The sequence below is a fragment of the Lampris incognitus genome, chromosome 1 (assembly GCF_029633865.1).
Source record: "Lampris incognitus isolate fLamInc1 chromosome 1, fLamInc1.hap2, whole genome shotgun sequence".
NCBI classification, from domain to species: Eukaryota; Metazoa; Chordata; class Actinopteri; order Lampriformes; family Lampridae; genus Lampris; species Lampris incognitus.
The window spans coordinates 26770730-26781308 of NC_079211.1; the positions used below are offsets into that span (position 1 = coordinate 26770730).

The 10579-nt window shown below is 43.5% G+C and overlaps 1 pseudogene; it reads right to left on the reverse strand.

Moving 5' to 3' along the window:
• Positions 1–24: 24 nt before the first annotated feature.
• On the reverse strand, positions 25–827 carry LOC130110117 (protocadherin gamma-A5-like; annotated as a pseudogene).
• Positions 828–10579: the final 9752 nt, after the last annotated feature.

The following is a 10579-nucleotide window of genomic DNA, read 5'->3' on the forward strand; positions in this document are numbered from 1 at the left end:
TGAGTCAGATGTGTTGATTCTCAGTCAAAAGATAAAAATAAAAGTTCCTGCTGGCGTGTTTTCCTGAATCGTAGCGCTATATTTAAGTTTGGTGGACACAGGGAGGTTGTCGTTCAAGTCAAATACAATAACAGTGAAGTTCATACGACCACATTTTACTGGTTCTCCTCCATCCACAGCTGTCACTAGCAAATTGTGTTGGGCAGTGTGCTCTCTGTCCAAAGGTCGCTGTAATATCAGAAACGGCACCTAAATCCTCCCCAAATGCACCTGTTTCTAGGCGAAAATATTGATCACTGCTTAGTTTATATGACTGCACGTTGTTTAAACCAACGTCTGCATCGTGCGTCCTTTCCACCTGAAATTGAGCCCCCATTGCAACAGATTCGAGTATGTCTAATGTCAAGTTTTCTGCGGGACATTTCGGTAAATTCTCATTTACGTCCATTATCTCGGCCATCACTTGGTGCATCTCCAAATGATTTTTCCGCTACTGCATTCAGGTTTTCAAGTCCCGGAGCGATTTGCCCACACAGTTCTCCCCGGTCTACCCTGTGATTTGCTATTAAAGCGCAATCTCTCTCTCTGGCCTACCTGGAACAGCCCTTGCTTTGTTCCAGACACGATGCGAGGATTCCTGCCCTGTCTTCCGAGACCAATCCAAGGTCCTTGGCTAAATGTCCAACAGCTGTCCCGACCTTTAATTCCTCCTGAATGGAATATCTTATCTGAGCAGAGACTCTTTTCAAATTCACCCCAGTGAGCAGAACAAGACAGAAGCATTTCCACGCATCCAGCCACTGTTGTTTGAGCTCCCTCGTCGCCATTGTTTGAAAAGAGCGTCTCCGTTAACCCAGCTAGCAATTTTTTTGTTATAAAAACCTTCTGACAATGTAAGGAAAAAAGAATCTCAGAATGTTCTCTGTTCACTCTGAGTGTTTTCAGCGGGAAGTTTTCGTTGCGTCCGCAGAACCTCCTAGGATAACATTCTGGGAACGTGTTATAGAAAAACGTGCTGTAATTTCAGGCATTAATAACATCCTGAAAACATTTTCAAACTGTTGCTTTGCAAATGTTCTTCCTTTGTTATCATGTAATATCGCGGGAATGTTTTATAGAAGAACATTCTAGAATCTGTTACCTCAACAACATTCCCAAAACATCCTCGGAATGTTGCACCTGAAACGTTCTTCCTTTGTTAACAGTGAACGTTATAGGACCATTATCTGAAATGGTAAACATCCTTACAATGTTCTTTGAACATTAGATGAAAACATCTTCTTTGAAACATAAGCAGAACCTGTAGGGAATGTTAGCCAATGATGTGGGAACATCCCCTGCTGGCTGGCTGGGAACAGCCTCAAAGATTAAACAAAACCTCTAATATGCCCTAACAATGTCCGCTAGAACGGAATAAGCGAAGGTGAACTGTTAAAAGAAGAATTTTTCTTCCAGTCTTCTAACGGGTCTCTTCAGACTGGCACTGATTTCAAATGCCAGAAACGGACCATCGATTTAAAGCCATTACACGTTTATGATGTAACAGCACTGCCCAGTGCCACATGGGATGTAATTTTGCAGAACGGACTATCAATTTCACTGATATGAACACAACATTTTGAGTTTATAGCAGTGTTTAACGAATGATAGAGAAAAATGTGCTGTAAGTACAACAAATCATAATTTTTCAACAAAACGGTCAAAATTGCTGATAAGGTAAAGAAAGAGACAATCGAATACATTTTTAAGCCAACATTCATAAGCAGTAGAAGCCAAAGTCCTATTCCAAAGAATGCGTCTGTAGCTGTGTGTATTGGGAGTTATTTGTTTCTGGTGGTCAGTATCATCTTCCAAGGTCTTTATTTGATGAGTGTTGTGAACCAGGCACGTTGTTGTACTGAATGTCCTTCCTCTCTGTACTTACAATGTGTGTGATAGACACACGTTGTAAGTGTATTTTGGGATAAAGCTAAGCCCACTCCCATATTTAATCTCCCTTCTGCCATAGTGAACAGTGACATCATATGGGTGAGCGCCGAATGTGCAGCCATAACAGGATCACTTATGTGTGTGCAGCGTCCTTCCGTCACTGCGCTCCTTGTGTGTGAGCAGTAGTGTCATGCAGCAGTAATCTATGGGAACGCTAAAAAATGAATTATGACGTGAAATAGTGTCTATGATCGCACCAAAAGTAAATCTAAAAATAAAACGATTCCCAAAATAACGAACCAAAATCAGCACACCCCTCCCATCCTCAGAAAGGGATCGGATCCCACGAGGGATTTTGGATAGGAAGTGCGCATGCGCCGATATGGGCTCTCCCTCAGTCTGTGTCGGTACCCTCCATTTCCTCCCTTATTTCCCTTGTCCTGTCAGAATCGTTTCCTTTATATATATATATATATATATATATATATATATATATATATATATATATAGCACAGATGAGACAAGATGTTCAGATTAGGCTGAATAACCCAACATTATTATTTTGTTATGAACACATCACCCGTCGATTATGAATTACACGTTTTCACCGCATGTTTTGCTACTGTCTGCAAACCTCGGATCCCGGAGGTGGGGGCTTGTCAGAATATCAAATTACTGGCTGCACACCGACAGCCCCTGCCAGCAGACAGCAAGTTACCATGGCAACACAGCTCCATGAGATGGGTTGCTATCCGTGGTGCTGAAACCACCCCGGCGCTCAGGAAGGAAAGGAGGGGGTGATACGGGAGCAACGTGGCTGTCCCAGATGGACAAAATCGCCTTTATTAATTTTTTTTCTGTTAGCTCTGTTAATTTGCCAACACCTTTTCATAATCTCTCTCTCTCTCACACACACACACACACACACACACATCCTCTCTCACTTGCATTGTTTTCTGTTTATTAAGATGCGCATGGTTGTGGTATAGATAAAGATTGAATTGAATATTGTGTTTGTTTGTTTTTTTTTTGCAGCCAGTCTAACTCAACCTAGGGCTATAAAATCAATGCATCATATATCATATCATATCCAAATTGCAGGATTCCATCTCAATACAATAATAAAACCGAAAAGAGAGACCCAAGAGAACCTGCATAAAGTGTGTCATGTCTACTAATTGTGTTGGTGCAAGCAGGTGGTTGTATTCAATTATTATTTTGTTATCTATATGTTAATGTGCCATGTACCAGTGTGTTAGTCTGGCGGTATTTCAGACCAGCAGACAAAGAGAGTGTGGGAGCCTCTTATCTGGGTCAAGTGGTAGTGGAGATGCAGACACAGTGCTCTGAGACACTCTAGGGAAAATGTGAGACCACTGCCATTACATACAGCGAAGCATTTCCTGTATCATGTTACAGGCATCTCTGCACATGCACAGAACCCGAAATTCACTTGACCCCTACTTTAAGCTTTCGTTCAAGCCTGTATTCACTTTTTTAAACATTTGAATTTTTAAAAGTAAGAGTTTCTGCTCATTATTCTTAATAACAATGGAGATTTTTTGTTCAAAAAAACAGAAATGTCGGAATGTAAAGGTAAAATACAACAAAGCAACACACAATAACACTGTGGGTTTAAATGCCCTTAAAATGCCCTCCACTGCGAGCGCACAGTACCTCATCTCTCTGAGATGTTATAGAATGCCCCTGTTCACGCCCCCAATCCGCCCACACACACACACACACACACGGTTACATTATTGTGTGGTAGGTTACTAGATCCGGCCACCCTTTGTCCCTGAGAAGGACAGAGTCATTGACTGTCAGTTCAGTACATATTCGCCTTCATACACATATTTACACTGATGTATTACATTCTATCTGAATCTGTTCATAAGATAATACTTTAAAGAATCATATCTGATTATACATTTCAAGAGCATATGCTACATACAGTAAGAGTTGTCAAGCAAATGACAGATGTGATTATTAAACATATAAATTCACTTCACTGAACCAATTTTAATATTCTATTATTTTGATATTTGATTCCACCACTGCCAAATGTGGCAATTAGTTACAACCCATGATTCCCTATATTGCACAATCAGTGGTAAGGAATACGTCACATACATGAACTGGACATTATGTAACATTGTACAGATTCCTGGATTGTTTGTTTTCGACTTATAGAGCATTAGTTCTAATGAATAGAGATGTTACCAGCTTGGCTACGTATGGTCCAGTGAATCACCCTCAGGCAGGCTCAATATGTCTGTTTTGAACTGAAACGTGAATAATATTGTGTCGGAAGGGGATACACACAGAGCTTCAGCCACGCACTGATTTGAATAGAAAGGTAGTAAGGCAGGAAGAAAAGAGGCGGATAAGTGCTTCCTTGTCTGACAAGTAGAATAAGATTCAATTTTATTTCTGGAGCAAGGGCACCATTCCAGTGTTGAAGATGAAAGATGTGCTAAAAATATCCACCCCGCTTCTGAGCTTCCCCCAGACAAGCCCATTCCTAGTCTTTTGTAAGAACACTCTTAGTGACCTACATGAATCTTGAGCTCTTCAGCATGTACCCTCCAGCAGTGCTGGGCTTATAGACAAGAGAAAGAAATTGCACTTAAAAATTGCATTACCTCAGCTGAGTAAAACTTTCAACTAAAGCTGCAAGCAGCGTTGAATGGGTCCTCGCACCTTGCACTTGTCTGAGGGAGCTGCAGCCATGGTAACGCTAGTCGACGTTTCTTGACATGGCTCCGACTTTTCAAGATTATTGGACATTGTGTGACTGGGCTTACAGGTTACATGTGCTGTTCCATGCCCATACACCAAACTGGTGCAGAGACAGAGTGCTACTTTCTGTTTGGCAACGACACCATCTCGTTCGCAACAATCTGTTATGGGAAACCTCCGTATATGGCCAACACATCACAGGAACAGTTAAAATTGGAATAGAGATCTTTAAATATTGGTGTTTAAATTGCAGTACACCCCTTTAGTGTAGGTGGTACTATAACTATGTATCATAAAGTCCACATAGGTTTGACGAGGGATGGTCCCTCATCAACCGCAGATCGAGGCTGATTGGCCAAAGCATTGTAAAGTTCTTCCCACGTCCTCTTTGGCATGTCGTCAAGTGCCTGACATGTCATCCTCATTTGACACATCAAATATACCTTTCCAATTTAGGGCCAGCCATGCATAGAAGTTGTGGAGATCAAATTTGAAGTCAATCGCAGAATACCTGTAGGAGTCGTTAGAAGTGCAATTTACCTCTTAAAGTATAGGTGGCGCTATAACTACACTTCGTGAGTTTCAGATGGGTGTGATAAGGAGTGGTCCTCCAAATCATTATGAAGTGTAAGGATAATCGAAACACTGCCGAGTTATTCTCACTTCCTGTTTGCCATGGCAACCCCATTCGACACATCAGCAGATGTTGCTGTATATCAAGTGTAGAAAACACGTCAAGTTTGCTACATGTCGCATGTTGTCATATGGTGGCGCTATACCAGATAGTCACTTTGGGCATGTGGATATCATAACCAATTAGCTGTGAAGTTTTGATTTTTTTTTTTGATATACTCTATTGATCCCCGAAGGAAAATTCCTCTCCGCATTTAACCCATCCTAGCTGTCTAGCTAGGAGCAGTGGGCAGCCGCCGTACAGCACCCGGCGACCAACTCCAGCTCTTCTTGCCATGCATCGGTCAGGGGCACAGATAGGAGTATCTACCCTAACATGCATGTCTTTTGATGGTGGGGGAAACCGGAGCCCCCGGAGAAAACCCAGTGCAGACACGGGGAGAACATGCAAACTCTACACAGAAAACGACCCCCAAGGTTGGACAACCCGAGGATTCGAACCCAGGATCTTCTTGCTGTGAGGCGACAGAGCTAACCACTGGGTCATGGTGCTGCCTAGTTTGAGCCGTATCAAACAATGCATGGCGAATTTATGACACATTACTCGTTTGAAATCATCGTTTCACCATTTCAACACCTTGAAAGATATCAAAAAACCCATTGCAATTTACAACCAGCAACATCTTGAGATCATATACACCAAATCTAACATGAATCTGATAAACTGTCTAGGAAGAGTAGTTCAAAATGTAATTCACTTCCTGTTGGGTGTGTCCAACACAATTCAAATTACACTGCTCAAAAAAAATGAAGGGAACACATAAGCAATGCAATGTAGCTCCAAGTCAATCACACTTTTGAGATATCAACCTGTCCAGGTAGGAAGCAACACTGATTTGTGACTCAATTTCACCCGTTGGTAAATTGTCTAATTTCCACCAGGTGGAAATTAGACAATTTGCAAGACAACCCCTATAAAAGGAATGGATTTGCAGGTGGTGGCCACAGACCATTTGCCTGTCCTCATCTTTTCTGGCCGATCTTTGGTTAGTTTTTCATTTTGCTAGTGCCCTCACCACTAGAGGTGGCATGAGGCGGTATCTGCAACCTACAGAAGTTGCTCAGGTAGTGCAGCTCATCCAGGATGGCACATCAATGCGTGCTGTGGCAAGAAGATTTGATGTGTCTCCCAGCACAGTGTCCAGAGCATGGAGGAGGTACCAGGAGACAGGCCAGTACACCAGGAGACGTGGAGGGGGCCGCAGGACGACAACAACCCCGCAGCAGGACCGCTATCTGGTCCTTTGTGCAAGGAGGAACAGGAGGAGCACTGCCGGAGCCCTACAAAACGACCTTCAACAGGCCACTAATGTGCAGGTTTCTGCTCAAACAGTGAGAAACAGAATGCATGAGGATGGTATGAGGGCCCGACGTCCACAATTGGGGCCTGTGCTCACAGCCCAACAGCGTGCAGCCCGATTGACCTTTGCCAGAGAACATCTTGGTTGGCAGATTCGCCATTGGCGCCCTGTGCTCTTCACAGATGAGAGCAGGTTCACACTGAACACATGTGACAGACGCGAGAGAGTCTGGAGACGCTGAGGAGAACGTTCTGCTGCCTGCAACATCCTCCAGCATGACCGGTTTGGCGGTGGGTCAGTGATGGTCTGGGGAGGCATATCCTTGGAGGGCCGCACAGACCTCTACGTGCTAGCCAGAGGTACCATGACTGCCATTAGGTACCGGGATGAGATCCTCAGACCCATTGTCAGACCATATGCTGGTGCAGTGGGCCCTGGGTTCCTGCTCATGCATGACAATGCTCGTCCTCATGTGGCCAGAGTGTGTCAGCAGTTCCTGTATGTCGAGGGCATTGATGCTATGGACTGGCCTGCACGTTCCCCAGACCCGAATCCAATCGAGCAGCTCTGGGACATGATGTCTCGTACCATCCGCCAACGCGATGTCGCACCACAGACTGTCCAGGAGTTGACCGATGCCCTGATCCAGGTCTGGGAGGCGATCCCTCAGGAGACCATCCGTCGTCTCATCAGGAGCGTGCCCAGACGTTGTAGGGAGTGCATACAGGCACGTGGAGGCCACACACACACACACACTACTGAGCCTCATTTTGAATTGTCTTGAAGAATTTCCACAGAAGTTGGATCAGCCTATGTTCTCATTTTCCACTTTGATTTTGAGTATGATTCTGAATCCAGACCTTAATGGGCTAATGATTTTGATTTCCATTGATCATTCTTAGGTTATTTTGCTCTAAACACATTCCTCTGTCTAATAAATAAAGATTTTCAGCTGAAATATTTCATTCATCGAGGTCTATATTGTGTTTTTAGGTGTTGCCTTTATTTTTTTGAGCAGTATACAAAATGTGTTTAACTCGGGAAGACCCACATACGTTACGGGTTGTGCAGGAGGACCCAGACGACCACTCGGGGTACTCTTAGTAACGTTTAATGGAAAGTAACAAAGTAAAGGGAAAGAGAAATGTGGGATGTGTATGGTGCTCAGGTAGTTTTGTTTGTGGGGTGTGTGAATATGCTGTGTAGTGACAGGCGGTAATGTGTCTAGCTATGTGTTAGTGTAAATTATCCCAAGTGTGTGTAATATGTGAATGGGGCGTTAGATGTTGTGTAAATGTGCGTGTACCAGCAAAAATACCAGTCCGAAGGCAAAAGGGAATCGAGGAGTAGTCCGAGCTCAAAGCCAAAGTAGTAGTCCGAGAAGGTTGGTTGGTTGGTTGGTTGGTTGGTTGGTTGGTTGGTTGGTTGGTTGGTTGGTTGGTTGGTTGGTTGGTTGGTTGGTTGGTTGGTTGGTTGGTTGGTTGGTTGGTTGGTTGGTTGGTTGGTTGGTTGGTTGGTTGGTTGGTTGGTTGGTTGGTTGGTTGGTTGGTTGGTTGGTTGGTTGGTTGGTTGGTGAGCCGACTCTGCGCAACAGGTCGGAGGTATGCTATGAGAAGATCTAGCAATGAGTAGAGAGAAAACCGGGTTCTTGTAGGGGTTGATGGGATTGCAGATGGGGAACAGCTGAGATGATTGTAGATGGGGCACAGCTGAGGGAATGAGTGACCGGGGAAGTGCAGAGCCGTGCTGCCAGTAGATGGCATCAGAGGCGCCGTAGGGCGCGCCGTGCCCGTTGGGAGGTGCTGGGGACCTCAGGGCCTGAGTCCGGTGAAGGCGAACGTGAACGCGCCCCAGCGCCGGTGGTGAGGAGTGAATACTCAGGTGAAACCGTAACAACATGCCTACCAAATTTTGTGCGTGTAGGCGAAACTATGTGAGTGGCACAAGACTCAATGATATCCGGGAGTCCCTGGGCCACACTCAGGGCCAAGTCTTAGCCCCTGAGTAACTGTCACTTTCTGTCTTGTCTACCTGTGTTTTATTTTTAATTCATATCCTCTTTGATTCTGTAAACTTCGATGGGTTTGTGAAATATTTTATTTCCTTATTGGTTTAATATATGTATGTTGTATTTTGAATGTTTGTTCTATAAAATAAAATTGAAAGAAGTAACTGTCACAAGCACTGATGTGGGTACCAAATTTCCCGACTTTTCATCCAATAGGAGTCAGACATCATTGACATAAACTGAATGACCAAACGGGACATCTTCCGTCTCTGCAGAAGTTTTAGCTTGCATACTTTAGTATGACCATAGAAACACACATATAGGGTAAGAGAGGCAAAAACGCCCACTTGGGAAGACACCCATATCATATTTTTGTTTGAAGACATAAGTAGATTAATTATACTTTAAATGATAAATCTACATTTCTGTGATTTATTTTGGAATGTAGCGCTGCAGGAGGGGGATGCTTCTTTGTAATTGGCTGTCCTACACTACAGTACATACATACTTTTTGTACGTACAAAAAGTATGTAAAAGTATGTACATGCATCATACATACCTTGAGAGAGAGACAGACAGACAGACAGAGAGAGAGCGAGAGAGAGAGAGAGAACTTAAAAGAACCTTGGTGTAGTACAGACTGAGTGAGCACAGCCTTGCTACTGAAAAGGGGAGACACAGGAAAACCTGACTCCCTGCAGAGCAAAGGCTGTGTTGCCACTGCACCCTCAGTGAGCCTGAAACAGAGCTACTCCTCCTCACCACAAGTGACAAATATGAACATGCTAGAGAAGCACATTTTAAACAATTCGAACTAACAAACAAAAGGTTTTCTAAACCTACCAGATGAAGAAAAACTACCAGTCCTACTAGGGGAAGACCCAAAGAGCTGTAAGTTAGCAGCAGTCTATGTTGCTGCCTGCCATAAAGCGAGGGACAGTCAGTGACAGTCACCTGACACACGTTGCTGCTGTTCTATTTGATAACAGTATATTCGTTTTGTTTTGTGCTATGTTTCTTTGCTGTGCTGTGTTTCTTTGCTGTAGTATGTTTGCTTTCAATAATGTTTTCCAATTACTGTTGAGCTTTTTCAATGTTTAAAACCATGCTTTGGCAATATGTAGAGTGTTACGTCATGCCAATAAAGCCATTTGAATTGAATTGAATTGAATTGAATTGAGAGAGAGTGAGAAAGAGAGAGAGAGAGAGAGAGAGAGAGAGAGAGAGAGAGAGAGAGAGAGAGAGAGAGAGAGAGAGAGAGAGAGAGAGAGAGAGAGAGAGAGAGAGAGAGAGAGAGAGAGAGAGAGAGAGAGAGAGAGGGAGAGAGAGAGAGGGAGGGAGGGAGGGAAGGAGGGAGGGAAGGAGGGAGGAAGAGAGGTGTGCAGAGCAACAGGAGAAATGAATAAATCTGCATTGTAAAGGCACAGTTATATCACTGTTATTGAATCTACAGTACAAGCCTATGATGTTTCTTAGGGATGAGATTCAAGATTCAAAACCCATCGTCTGCACTTTGCCTAATGGCTAAGTTGTGTCTGCTTCCAACCAAGTCTTCCAGGTAACTTATTTCCCATCTTTTTAGGGTCACCTGAACAAATTGTACAAAACTATTTGCAGATACATTGACATCAATACTAAAAAGTGTATTGCAGCTTGCAAGTCAACATCAAAATTAGTGTGGTTTGACTACAGAGCTTTCCAACATATCTGTTACTCAGATTGTGTCACTTAACGTATACTTTTATATGCTTCCTGCTGAATTACCTGCTTCCAGTTCAGATTTACTTTAAGTAGGAATAATTCACAAACAAGCCATGTGACAAGCATTTACTGTGTCACAATGAACAACTGGCGATGGCTAATAATGAGAGCATGCAGTCCTAAAATCAAGAAATTTTGAGTAGAC